Consider the following 22,017-nt stretch of genomic DNA (forward strand, 5'->3'; position numbering starts at 1 on the left):
CTACTGAAGGTTTAGTGCACACAGTAAGTAAACACAAACATTAGTGCTTCATTTATACATTTATTCCTTTCCCTTTTTCCTTCTAGTTATAATGTAGGCATACACTGAACACAAAATAAGAATTGCAATAGCCCAGCTGTAGATGCTGTAGTTGTAGTTGTGGAAAGTTCTACTGTCTTAAAGGGTCTCTGATGTAGGTAAGTCTTTACGAAGTGCTGTTCCATATGCGCTCTCCTTCATGTAGTCACAGGACCAGAACTTATGACTGGCTGTGCTTGTATATGTCTCTTTATTGGTTTGGGATAGCCTGAGTTAAGCCAGTGAACCCTGGAGTGGAAATGAGGCATAGTAGTACCCCATGTCATTAATGATCCAAGCAAATAATGCTGTTTCTAAACACAACCAAAGTTTTTCCCATTAAAAAATAAAATAATTGCTTTTACATTGCATTCAAGTTATTTTTTTCCCCTGTTGGCCATATCTGTTTCTGAGGGTTCTCAAAATGTTTTCAGCTACACTTTTGTTTGGTACAGTAAATAACTACAAAAATGTCACCCTGTATCAACCTCTATGATCAGAAGGCTGGAATTTTCCAAGAATTTAGCAAACGCAAAAAGTCTAAAGCACAAATAACCCCTTTACTCATCTGTAGTCCTGGAATTCCTGATTTCCTCATTTCAAAATTCATTCAATTACTTCTGTGCTGTTCTTGTCCTGGGCTCATTTTCCTGTTATGTCTCTTGATAACTGTCTTGGCATAAAAAAAGATGGAAATTAGGGTTGCATCTGTGGATCTGTCTGGTGAGTGTTAGTAATGAGATGAGACTGTGTTTATTAATCTGTCATGGCCTAGGGCACACTTAACACCTGTCAAAGCAGAAGTGTTGAAGGTGTATCTTCTGCGGTGGTTGGCAGAACTGGACGTTTCTCTATGGCTCTATAAAGAAAGGTTGAATTGACCGGGTCTGGGTGGCCAATATGTCCAGGTTTATGATAATTCTTTGTACAGAATAGGAAGTAAAAACAAGTTGTTTATTCATTGGTTCCATATTACTGTTGCATGAATTGTTAAACGAGGTGTTCACCTTATTTGACACAGAAACCTTAACAGCAGTTCATATGAATGCTTTATTTAAAGAATCTCTCAAGGGATTAGTTCAAACATCATTCACTGCAGTGCCTTTCTAGAGCAAATTGTGAAATGCCAGCTATGAGACCTGCTCTGAAATTGGTAATGCAAGGGAAGAAACAACTTATAACAAGGTCTTTTATCAAAATGAGAACGGTTTGCAAATTAAAGCAAGGGTACTGTCATGATATTTAACCAGTGATTAGCCAATCATTTCTAAAGAAAACTGTTTATGTGATTGATTGCTGTCTTTTTTTTGTGTAAAAAAATGTGTATTAATTAAATGCATATACTTTTTGTCCTAGAACAAAAACACTTCTTTTATGGCAAAACAGTTTTTTATTTAGGAGCAACCTCTCTTGTTTGTCACCCATTGTTTTTATCACTTAATTGCCTTCCTAATAAAAAATGTCATAATGAATATTAAACAAAGGCAATGAAGAGGCCCATGTGAACATTTAATACTCATGTAATGTAATCAAAATGTCAAACCACAAACTGAAGTGAATCAAAAACTTTCTACATGGTTTGTACACAAGCAAAGTTAGAATTTGCAATGATAAAATTGTCTACTTTATCTTTTCCATCAAGTGTCCTAAAAACAGGCCAAGACTGATCATGTAGAAGAGTACAGAATTGACAGTTTGATCTCAAGCTTTGTTTCAGTTCTAGAAAAACTATAAAAATTTCATTTGGTTGGTTTCTGGTAGCTATGTACAGCAACCAAAAAGGACATTGTCTAGAAACAGTTCTAATACAGTATGTGCACCATATTAGTGCTTGACTTCAGCAGATGATAACAGTGGAAATATTAAAAAATGATTTAAAGTCGTGAAATTCAGTGACAAGGCCCAGGTCAGATGACTGCTTCAGGACCCACAGTGAAATCGGACCGTCGAACAGAAGTGGGAGCTAAGTAAGTGTGCTACGCCTGAAATCACAATGTAAGTCATTGCGCCAGGATTTGTGGGGGTGTGTAACAAACTGCACGGCCATGCTGTTGAAACTGATTCTCTGGGATTCATCTAGACAGTGGCATGATAAAATCCTTAAGCAGACAAATGCACAAGATGGGCTCGATTGCTTTCTCTTATTTCTAACTTGTGAAAGAGGTTATGGAACCGAAAAAAAACCTCAACTCCCGCATGGTGCTTGCAACAAAGCACCTAAAGTAATTCAGCAAACACATGGTAAATGGTTTTCAGCCAGACAAGACAGGTATTGGAACTTTTTGGTCTGAATGAAAAGTGTTCAGTCTGATGCAAACCCAACATAGAGCATCATTCAGTTCATGCCTTCCAGCATCATGCTATAGGTGGGTAGCTGCGTCAGCTTGCGTAGACTGCAAAGGAACAAGTAATAGGTTTCCATGCTGAAGAGAGAAGAAAGAAAACGCAACATTTCAGCTATGGAGCCTTCTTCAGGTGTTCTGCTCTCACCAGCAGAGACTGGGAAGCTTGTCAAGACTGAGGGGAATATAGATGCAAAGTACCAGCAGATCTTAGAGGAAAACCAGCTTCACACCTTAGACTGGGTCAAAAACTTACATTTACCAAGGACAAAGACCCAGGGACCCAAAGTCAAAATTGTTCCGTACAATGTGGCACACATTGTAGAAATATGGACTGCTTTCCCACGTTGTCAAGAAGATGTAAATGATCAATTAAAATAAATAGATATGAATTGTGGATTCTTCATAATGTTTTATTCATAGAGTTTGAATAGTTTTTTATTATGTTTTTTTGTTAACTCATATTACTTTCCTCCTTCATTTAACCCTCTGTTTCATAATCCTAGATTTCACTTAGCACTTTCAATCCTGTCTTGTATGTATGTACCTTGTTGTTAAACGAAATTAACCTTCATGACCATGGGAACATAACACATGGTCATAATAGAAATATTACCCAGAAAGGTCTAATAGAAATCTTGAGGTTTATGATATTTATACAAAATTCGGAAATTTATGAGCTTAATAATCACTCCTCATACAGTCTTCGTCTATTCAGCCTCAGAGATGCAGGTCGATAACCCATAACAAATTCCATTTCAGCACTAGGGCTTGGGTGTGGGCAGTCTTGGCAAAAGATGTGCAGAGGTGTGATTGATTATTTAATGACTGATGTGGCACATGGAATATTGAACTCTTAATTTAAATAAAAGTCATTAAGAATAAAAGGCCATAGATTAGGCCTGTAATAGCTTACTGTACAGTATGTGCCCATTTAAAAAAGTGCTAGCTCATCCTGCCATTGATCGTTAAGTAAGTCAACTCAAACATCTGTATGTAGGACAGAGTTGGAGAAAGCTTATATAAAGCGGAGGTGTGTTACCCTGCACCCAGAGCACCATAGTGGGTTCTTATTTTCACTCCAGTTGAGCTTTGAATATCATCCAATACCTGGATTATATATATTTGGAACAAGTCAAGGTTTATTTGATGCTGAAAAGAGAAGAAAAGAAAAGAAACACGATGCTTTGGCTGTCGAGCCTTCTTCTACTGACGCAGCTACCTAATTGAACTACCTCAATATTTGGAAATACATTTTCAGATTTTCATTTTTTCCTCTCATTTTTTTGTTGACATGCTGAAAGTACTAAAGTAGGAGTGTCGCACATCTCATTCTGCTCGCTTCTACGTAATGCAAACCTCTTGAAGTTAAGCTTTGTTCTTCACAGGTTAAATATGACTGGAACCATAGAAATGAATGAGAAAATAATCTCAGCAGAGGCCTGCTGGTGCTCTGTTTAAAACCTGAGGTTTATAATGAATTCTTTATTAATTATATCAGCAGTGGAGGAAACTTCATTGTGTTAACATCGCAAACTACAGTAGGTTCGTAGATGTCATGATATTGTTTTCAAGGAAAAGGCTGCTTGTTCCATACACACATGCTAACACTCAAGAGGCCTGGCAGCTTGGCGAAGCTTTCTTAATGTTAATAGCTTCCAGAGCTCTGGTATGCCATGCCAGCACTGAAAACAAAATGTCAAGAAGCTCTTTTTTCAATTAGCTAAAGAACTTGTAATACTCTGTTCCTAACGTACGTTTTGTTGTGAGGATTAATTCTGGCTGAAAATAAATCTTTTAAGAATTCAACAAAAAGGGAAAGGCAGCCTTTAGTCCTTTATATTAGTGTTAGCATCTAAAAAAAGTTGTTTTATTTCCCTGAAGTAATCTTATTCTACCAAGCTGCCCATGTGCGCAGCTCATGATTCTGATTCAGGTGCAGGGTTCTGAACCTGCCAAAGGTTGAGATATTATTCAGTTAATAACAGTGGATCAAAGAATGAAGAAACTATAGCTCCTGACTGTGTTGTTTACTAAAGAAGAAAATGAGTAAGATGGCAAGGAGTTATACAATAAGGAACGGTGTGCTTTAATCAGTCCAAATTTGCTTAAGGAAGTAAGATCAGGATTCCTCAAACTTTTTATACGGTTAATTATCTCAAAGGGAGGCACAATTTATATGTATGATAGTATTTAAGAGGAATGAGTTCAAATGAGGACTGAACTTAACTCTTTCAATATCTACAATTTGTTTTTTGTATTGATGGGCATATTTAGGTCCAGTTAGAAGAACAGTACATCTTATAAACTAGGCTAGTAGGCCTTTATTCTAAGCAATATATATCTTAAGAGCAGAAAATGTATTTTTGATGATGGCCATGTAATTTCTTCAGTCTTTATTGTCACCTTTATTGTCTCTTCTAGAATTCCACAAAACATAAATAGCTCTGTGATTGTCTATACTTTTTAGAGTAGAAAAAAGAAAACAACTTGTGTGGTTTCTGAGCATGTTTTAATAAACTGAGTGTAAAGTTGGAATGTAGTAAATTTGTTTGAAAAGAAGCATAGTTTTAACAATATTTCCTGTTTTTTTTTTAAAGATGATCTGGTGAAAGCATTTTAAGAAGCAGCCGTAAAGTTAATTAATTAAAGTTCATTCCACAGAGTTTCAAATCTTTGCTTTAACAGCCTCACACGCTATTAATCCAAAAATACTTGAAAAGAGTGAAAATCAATGTTTCCTTCAAATGGTCCCAAACATCACCTTCAAGGGGTGAAACTGCGATGTGTCAAGTCTTTCAATATCAAAGTCACTGCCTAGTTAAATTAAATGTAACAGACAGGAGATAAAAACATATTCCTTTACTCTTTGACCTTTGTCTCCTATGCTGTGGAGAATGACATTCACCCCTGTTGATTGAAGCATTTGGCTCCTGTTTGTTATTTTTTCATTGGAATGTAGCCTCGTCATGTTGATTTTCGCAATGCATGAGCATCGTGCTTGATTGTAATTAATTATGAATTGTGATATTTTTGTTTAGTTTTTCCACAGCTGCCGAAGTATAATCAGGTTTTCTTTGTTGCTTACAAAGAACAAATCCTCACTAATTAAAAATTAATCCCAGGCCCAGTTAAGAAATAGCAATACGTTGGTAAAGACACATTATCCTGTATGTATAGGGGTGCTATAACCAGAGTGATTATTTTCCGTAAATACACTTTGTCCTCATGTCAGAGAAATGGAACCAGTCACTTACATTTCTTGTTCAGAGACTTAACATTCCTGACATGCCTCTTTAACTTGCAGTATAATGGCTGAGTTGCATTTATTGGTTATTAACTTATTTTGACCAGGCATGGGTATGACTGTGTCATTCTGAAATTCACAACACTGCTTATATTAAAGGTAGCAGGGGCCGTTTTCATTCAGTATTAACACAGCTACAGCTTTGCAATCCTAACCATGTGCATATACATATCTGAGGTATGTGAAGAGGAGTTGCTGAGGAAACATATTTTAATATTATGAAATTATATAGAATTGAGATTTGTAAAATAGAAGTCTGTGGAGAGCGTTCTTTTTGGGTGTTCAGCTTGTAATTGAATTTAAAAGGCCCAGTAGTAGTGGCCAGTAGATGTTTACATAATATGAATAGTGACCAGTAAATTAAATCCAAAAGGTTCACGAATTTTAAAATAATAAAGCCCAATTAGTGTATATGTCTGGAAAAAGTTAGAAGGTCCGCTCTTTATAAGAAAGAGAAACACATATCAAACCAATGTCATAAGGGGCAAAATGCAAAATTTAAATTGTTGTGGATGGTTATGTTTCAACAATAGTTGATTATTCTCCAGTAACATTTATTGTGTTTTGATCTGCTTAGATAAAGGTCTAATTCAGATGAAAAATATTGACCTCCATATGTTACTTAAATTAATATTGCTCCACAGAGCTTGTTCAGTTTTGCAAAGTTTATACAAACTTTCATGGACTGTATCTCACTCTTTAGCCTCTCAGACTTTTAGGCTGAAGAAGCTGATGACAAACGACCCTCCAAAAATAGATCTAAGATATAAAAAATCTTTTTAAAAGGAATTTTTTTTAATTTTAAAGTTACATGCAGTACACATAAACCAGTATGTGTGAACTGTTCCATTAAAATGTGGATTGCAAACTTTATTTTCCGTTTAGTTGAGTAGCAACAGTTGCTAAGATATCAAAATTTGTATAGAAAATGTTCAGTCACATGCTAATCAAAACAAAATGCCATTCTAGGTCTTCAAAACACAGGGCAAAATCAGATCTAGGAGAGCTGGTGTATACAGTATAAACCAATCTCAGCTGTTCTTTCAGTGTCTTTTTATGTTTTTTTCTGAAGGGAACATAAATGACAGATCTTCAAATTATATCTATAAAAATAATGCTTTGATGGTAATAAAATTAGTCATTCTTTCATATGTGACCTACTTTTCAGCTGTAGCACTGTGTAATGAAGTCGATACATTAGTGCCATTGAAAAGAATAGATGATATCCAGTTCTGGGCAAATGGTGCTGAAGTATAGAAAACCTACCTTTTCAAAGCTTTTCACCATGTGAATGTTTTCTATATCTGCCAGTTGTTTTTATAAGATGAAATGTGTACATGGTGCAGTCCTGGCAGTTGTTGACCATCTGTCAGTCAAGTTGTGCTTAACTGGAAAGAAGCTGGTTCGGAAATGTGTTATTTTTTCTCAGATAAGAAACTAAACTCCTTCTGGTTATATTGAAATAGATCAGATTTGATTTGATTTGCAGATTTGACAGGACTATAGTTGGTCAAGCTGTTTTTTGTTTGGCCTTATTTTCTCAGAGCAGTAACTTTAAAAAAAATGCTAGCAGGTTTGTCAAGTTTGTACCCTAGTCATGAGACAGCAAAGTGACTGAAGTGAGTAGCCCCACTGAGTGCTTGCTACACAATTTTATTCTGGTCCAGCTGAATTAATGTATGCTTAAGTCAATGCAGCTTCTTTTGTTTTCGTGACAGGATGAAGAATGATCCATCATTGATTTGTTTATGTTTGTGCATTTCTATGGGTTGTTGTCCATCAGTGACCTTGGAACCTGTAGAAGAGATATCATAGTACCTAAATTAATGTTCTAAATTCTGGAGGGCCCTGAAAATGTCCTTTCTTTTCATATCAAACCTTCCTCCACCTTCTTCTACCAAATAACAAAATTCTAAATTAAGCTGGGCACATCGTGAGCTATTTCTTTCTCCGGTTTCATCTTCATTCCATTAGCTAATGGCTTAAAGGATTAAGATATGTGGCAAGATTAAACACAAATACCTTCCATACTAAACAAAATACGGGCAAATTTTGTGTAGTGTTGTTTGTCTACATGAAATGGAAAGTCAAACTTAGAAAAAAACAAAGACCACTGTAATATTTTTGATTCTGTTATAAAGTGAAATGATGACTAATGTAGTGTTCAGTCTTAGCTCAAGATACTGTATTTACAAATTTCTTATGTAATGTACTGGCGCAGTTCAGCTCTAATCAGACTCTGTTGGGTCCTTTTTTTATGTGCTTTGCAGCATTAGTATGTTATATGAATATGATAACCATTGAAAAAAATGTTTTGCTTTATTCAGTATGGACATGTAATAACTGTTGTGAAATAATGAGAGCTCCTTAACAAAAATGAATTGGCTATTGAAAAAATACATTATATAAAAATCTTCAATCAGTTTCTACCGTAAACAATATAATACTATATGTTTTCTCGTTATAATGTAAAAAATATTTTGGTGGTATTATTTGTTTTCAAATCAGGTTTGAAAATTATTATACATTTAGAACTTGACACATCACAGGTACAGTATGTGACACTGACAATCCAAACTGGTGCGCTCACAGAACTACTTTCATACGAAGCAAGGCAGCTAAAATGTTGGCTAACGTTTAGACACTTTTTACTCAGATACCACTTCAGAAAAAAGTATTTTGGTCTCAGAAAGAATAGCAGTGCCTAGAACCTGCTGTAACATCCCTCTGTAGTACTCCATCCATGTCAAAGGAGAACATTGAAGCTGGAGACTCTCCACCTGTGCTCTCAGTTACAAGAAACTGTACAGTGTACAGTACTTTGAAGCCTGGTAAGTGAATGTGGACAGCTACAGAGGGAGATGAAAAGATGAGAAACATACAGAGGAACAGCACCAGACACTCCAGGCTTTCCATCACCACACTTCACTAAATGACTAGGAGTTCATTAATGCCTCTGGACTGAAGTGACTATTTAATTATTGAGTATTGAGTACAGTATACCGTAAGGTACCACCTCCCGTATTCCTTCCTAAAAGCACCAGTTTCTTCTAGTTAGGTTGCAAATTTAAGAAATCTATAGTGCTGTCTTTGTTTTGCATGCAGTTTTTGTTTGAGACAGAAATCTAGCAAGAAAAGCAACTGATCACCAATTGGGAAGGCTGTTTATTATGTTGTCTGCTGTGGGTATGAATTCCTCTTTGGTTACAAACCTTGAGTGGCTATAACATCACATTTTACTGTTGTGGTCTTCGCGTCAAAAGTTGGTTGGTTGCTACACTTATTAAATTCTAACTACCCAAGTGAAACTGCTTGATTCAAGTCTTAATTCACTGTCATGGTAGATTTAATAAGGACATTGCAAACTAATGAATAGCAATTTCAGCAGATCATATTGTTTTGGCAAAGTAACGCTTATCAGATGGCTGGTGTTGCCTTAGTGTGGGGGATTGTTAATTCTTTATGAATTTGAAGCAACACTTAAATATCAGAGTCTTGAAAATGACATAGAGAAAGATTAGATAACATTGTGAATTGTGAGTGTTGTTCTTGACAATAGTTTACTTCTTAACCCCTTAGTTATAATTAGATGTGTTCCCAGTATAATCAATAAATAGCAATTTATTAATGCATTGTCTTACCACAAAAAATGATTATTGTTTCATTTTAAGCCATTGCGACATTATTGTATGCTTTTTCATTGGAGCAAGTGTTCAATGAAGCACTTGGTGAAATGTGTACCAACAAATATGATCAATTCATCAATACGCACAGCGGACAGTATATCACATAAATAGCTAGGTTTTCATTTAGTAAGCCTGCTGAGCAGTGTTTATTCAGATGTTCTTTTACAGAGCATCTCTCAGATTGAATTCACGTCCTGCTGATGAGCTGTGCTAAAAATATATTATTATTGTTGTTTTTGGATAATATGGTTCAGTTTATTTACTCCCTACTTCAACATGTTTTCGATGTCATACAAGTATTTAAAATACCTTGGGCTTATGTTACATGTAACCGCAGGCTGAGTATTATTTAAACGCTAGCATGAAATTATAAACATTTTATATTTTAAATATTTTTCTTCTACTATGAGTTATAAAAACATCCATCCACTTTATCCAGTACGTGAGGGAGCTGGTAATGGGCTCAAGGTGGGAGACACCCTGGAAGAGATGCCTGTCTTTCACAGAGCACACACAGACACAAACGTGCACACACTCACACCAGGACCAGTCTTCTCATGAGCCAGTACACCTACAGTACCAGTATCTCCTGTCTTTGGGCTATGGAAGGAAACAGGAGCACCAGGAGGAAACCTGTGTGAACATGGAGAGAACATACAAACTTCACATTGATATAACCCCAGTAGTTGAACCCATGGCCCCAGTGTTGCAAGGCAGCAACACTAACATCTGCACCACTGTGCCAACCCATAAAAAAACAATTTAACACAATCATTAATGTCATTGTTATTACTTTATCATATTCCTACAACCTCTGTCAGGCCACTCTTTCAGTATTTTTCAATTGTTCATGGCACAGTTGTTTTCTGTAGCAAAGTGTAAACTGTTTTTATTTAGTTGAGAACAGTACTAATATACTTCAAACATGTATAAGCCGGGACAGTGATGCAGAATGCAGTATGATCAGCTGTCCCAATTTACATTTGCTGAAACTGTGTCTGTCTGAGATGCTGCACTAGAGATGCTTTCTAGTTCCAAATATTCACGTTCAGGTGTTATTTTGGGCCAATTTCCATTCCTCTTCATTAATTAAAAATACTTCAAACCTGACTTCAGCAAATCAATAATTTACTTTGATGTCTTCCAAGAACACCGCTTAGTGGAGTCCTGTACATGTGATACAATACCTTAAAGGTTTGCGTATGTTATATGAGGTTGAGGAATGAGTTCACCGAGCCTGTATCACATGGCCTGATCACTGGATGGATGACTCCCACCAGTAATTAGTCTTTTTACGGAGGGTCAGGCTTTAGCATTAATCTTTAATTATTTTCATCTGAGGATTTACTTGTCCAGTGACCCATTTTCCTATTTTCTTGCTAAAGAAAAGGTATGCTATATCTTGTATTAATAAAATCTGGATTTGAAGGTTCCACATCAGATTGTATGGAGGATTTGCCTTTAAAATGAGTTTCTTTTATTTCTGTTTTTGGTTGTACTGTACACATGCTCCTAAAAAGCACAGGTTTATGAGTACTAAGACTTTATGAACTACTGTAGGTACTTGTGTGTTCTCATATTACATCCTAGGATCAAATTGACAATCCTTCAGAAGGTCACCACTAAGCCTTTAATTACCTATTGATTACCAGGTCACTTGAGACTTCTTTTTATAAAGCACTTTGACAGTGGTCCTTCTGGTATTCCTACCCTTTTATATATTTACATAAATTGTATTATTTATATAACAGAACAAGTAATAGGTTTATTCCATGCTGAAAAGAGAAGAAAGGAAACACAACATTTCGACTGTGGAGCCTTCTTCGGGTGTGAGGAACCCGAAGAAGGCTCCACAGTGGAAACGTTGTGTTTCCTTTCTTCTCTTTTCAGCATGGACTAAACCTTTACTTGTTCCTTTGCAGCCTACGCATCCTGACGCAGCTACCCACCTGAATTATTTATATAACTATAGCAATTTTGTCATGCTTATCACTGCACTCAAGATTGATTATATTACTGCAATATTGTTGCTAATAGATTTAAGACCTGTCATTCTAATTTGAGGTTGAGTTTTTGAATACCTGAAACTTCTAAAAATAGAATAGGCCTACTCAGATACCGAATTATTTGAAGTTCCAACCCCTAACAATCCTGTGTCTTTAGAACATTTTCATCAGTACAGCGGTCAAACCATGTAATGGACTAATTACCTTGTAATGTACTATTATATGGTATTTTGTAGACTCATTACAATAGTAAATTAGGTTAAAAACAAGGTGAACTTGGCATCGGTGATCCCTAAGATACTTTTTTTTTGTTGTTCTTCAGCTTATGACAAGAAAAATTGGAATAGTCATGATTTGGAAGGCATGTGAATTCTTAACTGTATCATTCCAAAGTTGTGTCATCGTAAAAGAATTAACTGCACCAGAGGGAAAACCAGATCTAATAAAATCCCACATTTATTCTGGCACGTGGTAGGACTCGCTGCTGTAGGCCTTCAGAATATTGCTGTTTTCATGAAATACATAAATAAAAAAGGGCAGAAAGGATATCAGTCTGATCACTCAGCTGGATAATTTGTTCCCCACGTGTTTGTTTCATGCTGTGACTTTGCTTAGGCTGGATTGACTGCTGTGAACCAGGGCAGTTTTCCAGTGCGACGTACTTGTCAGTCCTCAGAAAGCCAGAAGTGATAGCCTTGTCTTGCACATTCTGTCTGCTCAGGCTGTTTTATTAATGCAAAATTGCCCCCAAATCTGCCATCAGTGCCGTGTTACTGGCATTATCGATGATGCTCCTCTTTCTTAGGTGACCCGCAGACATCTCTAAACAAGCGTCTTTGAAGGAACACCTCATGTGAGGTTTTATCAATAGTATTCTAATTATTATTAGAACCTCTAATCTGTTGCCTTTACTGTAGGAAGCATAATCTTTGTTGCTTCAACTTTGCAATTTGATTACCCTAGTTTAGCCTGCTTCCTTGTGTGAACAGTTTCTTTCTTTGCGGTTGTATTTTGCCCTCGGAAGAGGTTATACCTTTCATGTAACATTTTAAGCTCTTCTTTTAAATTATGTTGTCCCTGCTCTGCGATGCTATTTTAGAAATATAGGCTACATTTTACAATCATGATACACAGCATAAAGTGGGGAGGGAACACCCTGTCAAACCCTTTTCTTAATCGTGGTAAGCCACACCCTATCAGTCACAAATGGCAGCATTTTACAAAATGATATTTCAGTGGACTTCCATCTTACTTTAGCCAAATGTAATTAAAATTTAGTACAGTTAGTTACAGTAAGTAACCTTACTGTTAATGAGGGCTTAAAGAGTCTTCTATCCCCTTAAGAGGCATCTAAGATACAATATTGGGGAAATGATTCAGCATTATTTTGTGAGACTTTAAGTGACAAGTTAAATTGTTCTATGTAAAATCTGAACGACACCTTACAGGGACCTGAAGCAGATGTGTGAAATGACAATGAAAAAAAGAAGCCTGTTATTTTATATCTGATCAAAGTGTGGAATGCAAACAAATTAAGTCTAAGCACACAAATCATGGGAAGAGATGGTTCATTTCCATTCCTGCGTTGCATCTGCAAACTATTCTTCTAAATGTAAGTCACGTAATAAGCTCCAGACAAGTCAAATTAGCGGCAAGTGACATTATCTTGAGACCAAACAATGCTGAGTGAATCAGCTTTTCTTGCAGGTGGGTTGCAGTCAGCATCTCTTTCCAAAGCCTGCTGTGAGACCTGAAGCATAAGGGATCCATGTTGAGACCTCACAGCTTCATGATCTTAAAGATGAAACAGCATTTGTTAAGGGTGACACATTGTCTGAGGCATTGTCTGAGGCTTGAAAAATGTTTTTGGTAAATGGAACTATTATAAAGGCATTTTAGTGTCATTACCCCCAATTCCTGGGCTGTGGCAACGAGCTGCGTTCATGGATTATTAGGGTGATCTGGATCTCTGGAAATGGTTTTGAAAGCTGAGTCTCGGCACCTAAAGAAATGGAAAACACAATGTGCTAACCAAGAAGACGCAAAGCAGGCTGTCATGAAAGAGGTTCTGAGTTGTGTGCATGATTGTTCGAGTTTTTTTCCACTTAAATGTGTTGTGGATGAGCAGTTAGGGCTCTAGAATCAGCACTGGCAGGTTGTGGGTTTATATCCGAGGTGGGTCACTGCTGTAGTACATCTGGACACGGTCTTTCTGAAGATTCTTTCAGCAAAATGACCAGCTGCATAAAAGTATTTGGATATAATTTAGATTAATAAAACCACACAACAAAATGTTCTAGTAGTATGTAGTACAGTCTTTTAACCAGTGTTGTTAAAACACTAGCTTAAGGCATGTGTGACCAGTAGTAGTCACTTTTATTTTAGCTTGAGATGAAATGACTCAAGTGAAATTGTTATACCCATTTATCTTGCTTTTTTGTCACGATCTACATGTCATCTTCCACTCTTTTCACAGAGGGAAGAGTGAAGCATTAATGGAAGTCCATTGGAGTGGCTACAAAACTTCCATCTAGGTCATGGGTCATGGGGATGATCTTTCCCAGACATAGAATGAAAACATTTAAACCAATTTAAAACCCAATACAAACCACTCATCTAGAAATGAGGGTTCCCAGTCCTGGTTCTGCAGGCCCACATACTTTACCTGCAGGCTTTCATTCCAGACAAGCTTGTTACTGAATTGAATCCTTAAATGAACTAACAAGTTGCTTGCATGGGGACCTTTCAGCTGCTCCAGACTTGGAAGATCTCAAGTTACTTATGAAGTGGAATAGTTCACTTTAATCCTATTACTAGATCAATCAAGGGTTGCGTCGTGCAACTCAGGGCTGAGAGAGAAAGAAAACCAGCAGGGTGTTTGGGTCTGTACTCTGGTGTATTTTTACAAATGCTTTATTCTTCCTTCTGTGGGAGGAGTGGAAAATTATTCCCCGCTTATGATAAAAATCCTTCCTGACATGTTTCTGCCCCATTACTAAGCAGTTTTATACCAAATGAGTATCATGTCTTGGAGTTCTTTTGATTCACTATGTTTGCTGACCCTGACAGTGCCACATACAGTACAACAAATGTACTTCAAGCTTTAACACAAGCTGACAGAGACTTACTGTTGCAAAATATACACCAAAAATAAAGAATGAAATTCTGTCAAGTGTTATGACCGCGTTTTGTTCTGGAGAAGCAATTTTACTGTTTCTTTTGTTATATTTAAGTATTTCTAGAGGGTTTAATGTTGTAGCTGAGTACTGTGGCATTTCATAGTATTGCCACACTGATTTTGGAAGGGCTACTGAATCAGGCACCTCTGAGCAAAACCGAACAATAATGTTATGCAAGAAATACAGCTGTTGAATAACTGAATCATTAAAGCAGAACAGGTTAGTTATTGCTGGAGTGGCGGCTGTTGTCAACTGAAAGAACATAGAACATTATTTATTTCATTGATAGTTTTGTGGATGAGATAAATGCATCAATAATTGAGTTGTCACATACAGAAGAGCTAAGTGGAATACTTACAGTAGGATTTTTGGCCCATGTCTGTTGTGGTTCGGGGCTATTAATGAGAGAAGTGGGGGATGGTTGAAATACTGGAAGAGCTGTAACCACTTCAAGTAGAATTTTTGTAGTGATTTGGGAATGAACGTCTGTGCTAATAGAAGGTACAGGATCTTCCTCTACGTTGGATTAGAACTAGTTTTACAGCAAAGTCAGACAAAAGTGCTGGTTGTTGATGCACATGGTAGTCTAGTTACGTGAGGTCTAATTCATAACACAGTTTTCTGAGAGTAAGGATAAGAAATAGCTTGTCCTTGTAAACTGCATGTTATAAAATGCACAGATGTTACCTGTCTAAAGAAAGTACTAAGCACCTTAAATCTGTGTTTTTTAATAAGATAAATGGATGCAAACTTTATAAGCACATTTGAGGACATTGTACTGTATCACATACAGGCCCATTTGTTAGGCTCATAGTCTTCTGATTTTGAATTGCTTTGAACAGCGTTCTGTCATCAATTCCCAGAAGTAAACTTCAGGACACATTGATTATTTGACAGCTAAAATCCTCTGCAGAGTTGTCTGTAAATACTTTTTTAGAGCATTCCCACTTTGACAGTGCTCATAGTATTTGTTTCTTTTCTGTGGCAAACATTTGATATATTTTTTGTTATTGACAAAAACATGCAGTTTAAATTGTATCACTTTTGAATATTTTACAGCTTGTATATATATTATAGCCTATGGTGATAACATGGTGATAATTTACTCATGCAGGGATGATACAGTACTTGACTTTTAGCAAATAGCCGCTTTTCATTGCTTATGGTTTTTTAATATGCAAAATAAAAAAGTCAAATGTTTTGCCTCAGAACTTTAGAAACTTAGATGACTCAAACCAATAATTGTATCTGAACCACTTGCCCTAAACCTAATGAAACATGGATATATAAATGGTGTTTAAAACATTTAAATGTTTAATTGGTATTCTTCACAATAGGCTTTGTTACAAATGTTAAAATATGCTCTACAATGAAAAATATGGTCGCTAATGGAGCATAACGTTATTAATGATGTGTATAAATTATTCATTTTGTTTATACAAATAGGTCGTAAGGTTGTGCTGATACCTAGAATCTACATGCTGTTACTAAATTGCAAGATTTTTCTATATTTTGCAAATGTAAAGTAATACGTTCCTATGCAATGGTGCATTCACATTTATGAAAGCTATGGGATTTCTAAGTCTTGGTTTTTAGTCTTACCTTAGGTTGTAGCTGAAAGAAGTTGACATGATGCACATGATATTAGCAAGGAGCAATATGAACCTTCTCTCATCTAATGAACCTTTTGCTCCCTGTGTGCTATTACTGCGCTATACCCAGTGTGGTTTGCTTTCTTGGGAGAATTAAATAAACAATTTACATTTAATTTAACAGCAATAAAGGGGCGTAACTCACTCAATTCACTTTGTTAGGCTAGCTTTTAAGCCTTGCAGTAAAAGAAGATTTTAATTGCATCATTGTCTGTCGTAATGAACTCTGCAATACATTGCTGGTGGTGTTTGTCTTGTATTCCATGTTCATCTTAAAAAGAAACGAAACCCCGACCTTTTCATTAAATTAATGATTTTTTTAGCGAATGATGATTTGAGAATTCATGCATTCTGCTTGCTGTAAGGCATGGATTGAAGTGCAGAATAATCTGTGTTATTTTGGCCTGCATTACATCAGTCTACATCAGAATCTCAGCAGCGGTGCTATATAATCACTGCTATCGGGGGCAATTACCCTCCCAAAGAACAATGACTTAAAATTTCTTTCTTTCTTAAGCTTTTTATGTTTGACTGATTGTTTATTGAAATACTTGCTTGTCATGGTAGGATGTAACTCTAAAGACATCACTCTTACAAACTCCGTATGTCGATGAAAAAGTTCGAGACAGATCTTCCAGTGGTCCCTAGTTGTATGATGGTAGTCTCACACTCAAGGTTTCTTAGATTGTTTAAAAGTTTCTCTCACCATATTTTACAAAATAATTTCGACAAACTCCAGCAATAATAACAAATATCAAACTACATGCATTGCATCTTGAGTCTTTTAAGCATATTCCTCTCTGGACAAAAGGACAACTGGGGCAAAGCTGAAATGCACCCTGTGAAAGAAACAGAGCTAGTATGAGGAAAACTGGACAAGCCTGAGTGTTGCTGGCTTTAGCTGTGAAGCTGGAAATAGCACGCTTCTAACTTTCTGAAGAAGGCCAGTAGATCATACACATCCACATCAGAATCTGGAAAGGTGTGCTTGTTCTTAAAATTGGGTTTGAAATCGCACATTAACTGCAGACACCTTTTACTGGATGGGGAATCAATTTCATTAACAATTATCAGGTATTTCTAAGGGAGCAGGAGGTATATTTGGTCATTGCGATACATAGTATACCTGGAAAAAAGTGCAGACAGAATGTGTAGCCTGGACATACACCATTCTGTCCTGCACTGGGGGAGAATATTTCTATTAACTCAGATGTTTCGTTAGTTTGTTCCTACTCCTTTACAAGAAGTAAGCGAATGAACTGTAAAACCATGTTGCTTTTATCATTAAGCATGTGTTAGGTGTCAAACACGTCATGGACTTTAATATACAGAATTACCAGCTAGTAGCAAGGATGCACCCAGTTGTGATTTAATGACCTCAGATGAAGAGCCAATCAGTAAAATACTCTGATAATTCTTGTCAAACTGAACACTAAAACCTAATGCAGAAGTATGAATGCAGCATTTATACTTCCTTGTTTCCCTTTGTGTGCTTCTGTAAACTGTACTCTGGTTTGAAATGTACCTTGTATGGAGAATAGTGTGCTGAAGATTTCTTGCTTTTACTTAGATGGCCAGCTGTCAGCATGACTGGTGTTGATTAAGTTCATTTAAATCTGTAAAACATAGAAACAAATGGGAAACACGCTGATTCATGATTTGCTTTTTTTCTTCTTCAACTGCAAGATGAATCAGACATTTCTCCCCATCTGCAGCAAAGAAAGTTACAGGATCTGCCCTTATTGGTTTGGGAAGAAGACGGACTGGATTCTTGACTCTAAATGAGTGCCAGAAGAGATAATAATCCGAATGGAAACAAATAGAAGACAAAAAAATCAAAAACCCACCATACTCTCTTTAATGTGGATGCCCACTAATACTCTTTTTGCAGATATGCCTTTCATACCTTCTGGTACATTGTGTGGTAGTTTTAAAAGCCCGGTGGCTTTTTTGAATTAAGACTTTTTTCTTCACTAACCCAGCCAGATCTTTAACGGCAGTTTGCAGCTGACAATCTGAGATAATTTTGGAAGTGTTGACAGGAGTATCTTCCAAGATCCTTTTGTTCTGATTTGCTCAGGGGCAGGAATGTCTAGTATGAGTCGCTTACTGAGGTTCCCAAAATGTTTTAGGATGAGCCTGCTTTCTTGGTGTACGGTATGCCTGATGTTCTGTGTTGAAAATGACGATGAACAAAATTGATATACAAATTCATTACTGTTTCCATCAGCTTCGTTTCTGCTGTGCCCCCAGTCATTTCTAATTGTGTCCTGTGCAAGACTTCCTTATAGGAAATCCTAGGAGATCCTTTTCATCCATTAAGAAGCCTCAAAATGTGTAAATTAGTTTTAAATTCTGTTGGGATTGTGTTTTGGGATTTTCTTCTTTTAGAGAATTCATTTTAATTTATTTTGAGATGCCCATTCTCTTGCTGCTGGCTATTTTTGGTTTTGCTAATTTAAATAGAATGAACTGATCTTTAGACCCATCTTCCCTTTGTAAATTATCAGTCTTTTTAATTAGGAATTCACTAAGGGTTGGGGTGAGTTTTGGTTACAATGGAATCCAAACAAAGTAATGAATAACAGTCCAGAAAAAATTCAGAAGTCTAGAATTTTACAATTTATTTATTATTTTTTCTGACACTCCTCTGTGTTTCAGGTTGAGATTACAGAGTACCATGACAAGTATCCATTATCTAGAGTACTGGTTTCCAGTCCTAGTCCTGTATCTACAGTACAGTATATCTTACTGAGCTGTAAATCACTGTTGTTAATTGACATCCTTTAATTGATCTTGGTTTGACTGCCTCTGTAGGTTTTGTTTTCACAATGTCAACATACAATTAGGACGTCTCTTCTCAACTTGTATATTGAGTGTCTGTTTTTTTATTTCTGGCTAAAGAGTTACTTGATGAGTGATCAATTTACAGTATGATGAAGACAAACAAATGAAAATGACAATGTATCAAACATTCCAGTTGGTCACATTTCGGTCAGCACACCTGAAAAAAGGGCTGTTCTGAAACTCAGAAACCAGTAAAGGGTAGATATAAATTTTAAATCCTGTTCGATTTTTAAGAGCTCAAAGCAAATTTAAAAGCCTCCAGTAGAAATTGGAAAACCATTATCTTGTGAAGAACTCAGCTGGAATGAAAAAAAAAAACCAGGAGACACAAGGGTCAGCTCAGGACCAAGGCTGGGACCATTGAACTGTATCATATTGTCAACATTTTTCTCTATTTAAAGTGAACTGTTGAGACGTGGAACTGAGAAACGTGAACCTTAGCTCATTTTCATACTTATTCAAAGGGAAACGTTGTTTACTGTTCGTTGTTCTTCATTTTTTGAAAAATAGCATGGGCAATGTGATCCTGTGATTGCACATACCACAACAAAGGCTTAAATTTAATTGACACTACTGTACTACACTGACATTTCTGTAGTTTATGGAAAATAATTTTGAATAAAACTTTGGATTTTTAGGTAAAAAAAAACCTGAAGAAATGAAGATTTTGCATGTCGCAAGTATTTAAAAAATCTGTATGAAAATTCTTCAGTGCCACAATGCTTGTTGTCCACTAAGGCTGAAACCAAAATCTTCAATCTTAACAATATTTATTTCATGTGTTGCAGTGTTGTAAATAATGAATAGTATGTGGACATAGTGCGAGTGTCAGTTCCTTTTTGGAAGGTACATATGGCCATGTACCAAGCACTGAAAAGTGAATGTTACATTCTAAATATAGGATAAACCCGGTTGTCTCTATTTTAAGACAGTGCTGCTGGTGAGAGATCTCCAGCTCTCACGTAAAGGGCATGGGAAGTCCTTTTTCCAGCTCAGTAAGGACCTTGAATATTGACGGCATGCTTCTGTATCTCATCTTGCATGAGATACATTTGCGAACCGGGGGTGTTTAGCTCTGTGTTCTGAATTAACTTTTGCTGTAATTCATTACTCACCTACAGTGATATTTCAACTACGTCTGGCCTCTGCTCTTCTTTATTGCAGCTTCAGAATGAATAAACCCCTGTGAATGAGATGTAACTGATTTTGTGAATTTATTTGAATGCAGAATTTCTTTTTCTAATACATTTGAGCGATGGAGACGTATTCATGCCCCTAGAGTGTTGCTTTCTTTTTTTACAGCAGGATAAAAAAGAATAAATGGACTTAAACTGCTTGGTAGCACATTTTATCAGCAATCCTGTTACTTTGTGCTGTGCTTATCGAAGACAGACGGGTGGAATTTGATAAAAATAGCTGTGCAATCCATTATATATTGTCCTGTAATGATTTTGAGGGACAGATTATTTTGGATTTAGAGGATAATGTTGAGGGTTGTCTGTGAAAACATTGCAGTGGCACAAGCTGTGCAGCTGTTGAGGCTACAGTGTTAAAGCTACAGTAGAGAACTGGTTCACTCTCACTCTTGTTCCCCCGACTCTTAAGATTGTCCAAATCCAAGAAATCCGGCTGAAATCAAACGATACAATCTCTTTTACTTTGAAAAAAACTGGCAATTATTTAACTGTGGTCACCTGTTGTGAAGGGTTTGCTGCAGCTGTTCTGTACTGCCCTTATGTGATCTCATGGAGCTTAGATTTGACTTGGTTGTAACTATGCAGGACACCACTGTTTCTTTCATAATGTCACAGGAAGAGCTCCAGCTGAGAGTTGCTTGCTGTCTAGGCCTCAAAATGTGTTTTCCCATGACAAATACATTGTCTCTATGGAAAAGTGTGATCTGGCTGTGCTGACTGTTTATAGTACCGAAGAACACAGGATGTTTATGTAAATTATCTGATACTTTCACACACGTTTTAGAGTAAGTACTATTTATTTTTTTTTCTGTTCAGCATACAGATTTGTAGCAGTGTTGAGTGGTGTTAACTCTTTTTGTTGTTCAGGGACTACTCCTGAAATGTTTGCTCTGCAGTAAGTGAAGGTTTATTTTTTGTTGTCCTGTGCCTACAACTCTAACTACATAATGCATATCTTGAAAATTTCAAATGTGTGTATTGTGTTGGGACAAAGTACTTTAATTGTGGGTAGCATTTCTTTTTTGGCAGATACTAAGCTTTCTGTAGTTTAAAAAAATAGTTAAGAACAGCAAGAGTACAGTACATTCATAGCCCTAGTGGAGAAATTGGAAGGGAAGCTGATTAATTCCATAATGAAATAATGAAAGTGAAGTGATATCTAGGCATAGCACAGTTATCCGAAAAGTGTTTTCGTACAGCTCTAGGGCCTGTTAATACAGAATAATTACTATAGCTGTCATTTATAATACTTAAATGGTAGCAAAATGCAGAAATTAAATGACATATATTTAGTGAAGTTGTTTGGTCTGTTAATTCATTTTTTGGAGATTGTTTTATCTTTGAAACAGTGCAGAACAGAGACTGTCTGGTTATTCTCAAACTTCAAGAGTATCTTTGCACATCAGCAGTACTAAATTAAGAACAAAATGTTTTTCATTCAGAGTTAACGTACATGGAAAATCTTGAAGTGAGCCCATTAAGTCTTAAAATGGAAAATAAAATGTATACTCTGTGCTTACGTGATTGTGGGAACATTTGCTTTAACAATACTGATGCCAAGTTCAGAGACACTTAGGGGGTAGGAAACACGTGGGAAGATCCAGTTCAAAATTTCAGATATGAAGTCAATCAGGATTTGTTTCTTTTTTAACATCTGCAAATATTTATATATTTATAATATACTGCAATATGCTGAAACATTGTTATGATTCTTGTAAAAGTGT

General features: G+C 36.3%; 1 protein-coding gene across 2 annotated transcripts in view; it reads left to right on the top strand.

Annotated features, from left to right (window-relative positions):
- The window catches only part of atp2b2 (ATPase plasma membrane Ca2+ transporting 2), a 169,117-nt gene that overhangs the window by 3,720 nt on the left and 143,380 nt on the right, over positions 1-22,017 (top strand). The window contains exon 1 of one of the 2 annotated variants that reach the window (XM_015348203.2): positions 21,061-21,078. The exons of the other annotated variant lie outside the window; for it this stretch is intronic. The gene's annotated coding sequence lies outside the window, so the exon portion shown is untranslated. Of the gene's footprint in view, positions 1-21,060; positions 21,079-22,017 lie in introns of those variants that run through there. 2 annotated transcript variants of the gene reach the window in all.

This window comes from Lepisosteus oculatus, chromosome 4, assembly GCF_040954835.1.
Source record: "Lepisosteus oculatus isolate fLepOcu1 chromosome 4, fLepOcu1.hap2, whole genome shotgun sequence".
Lineage (NCBI taxonomy): Eukaryota > Metazoa > Chordata > Actinopteri > Semionotiformes > Lepisosteidae > Lepisosteus > Lepisosteus oculatus.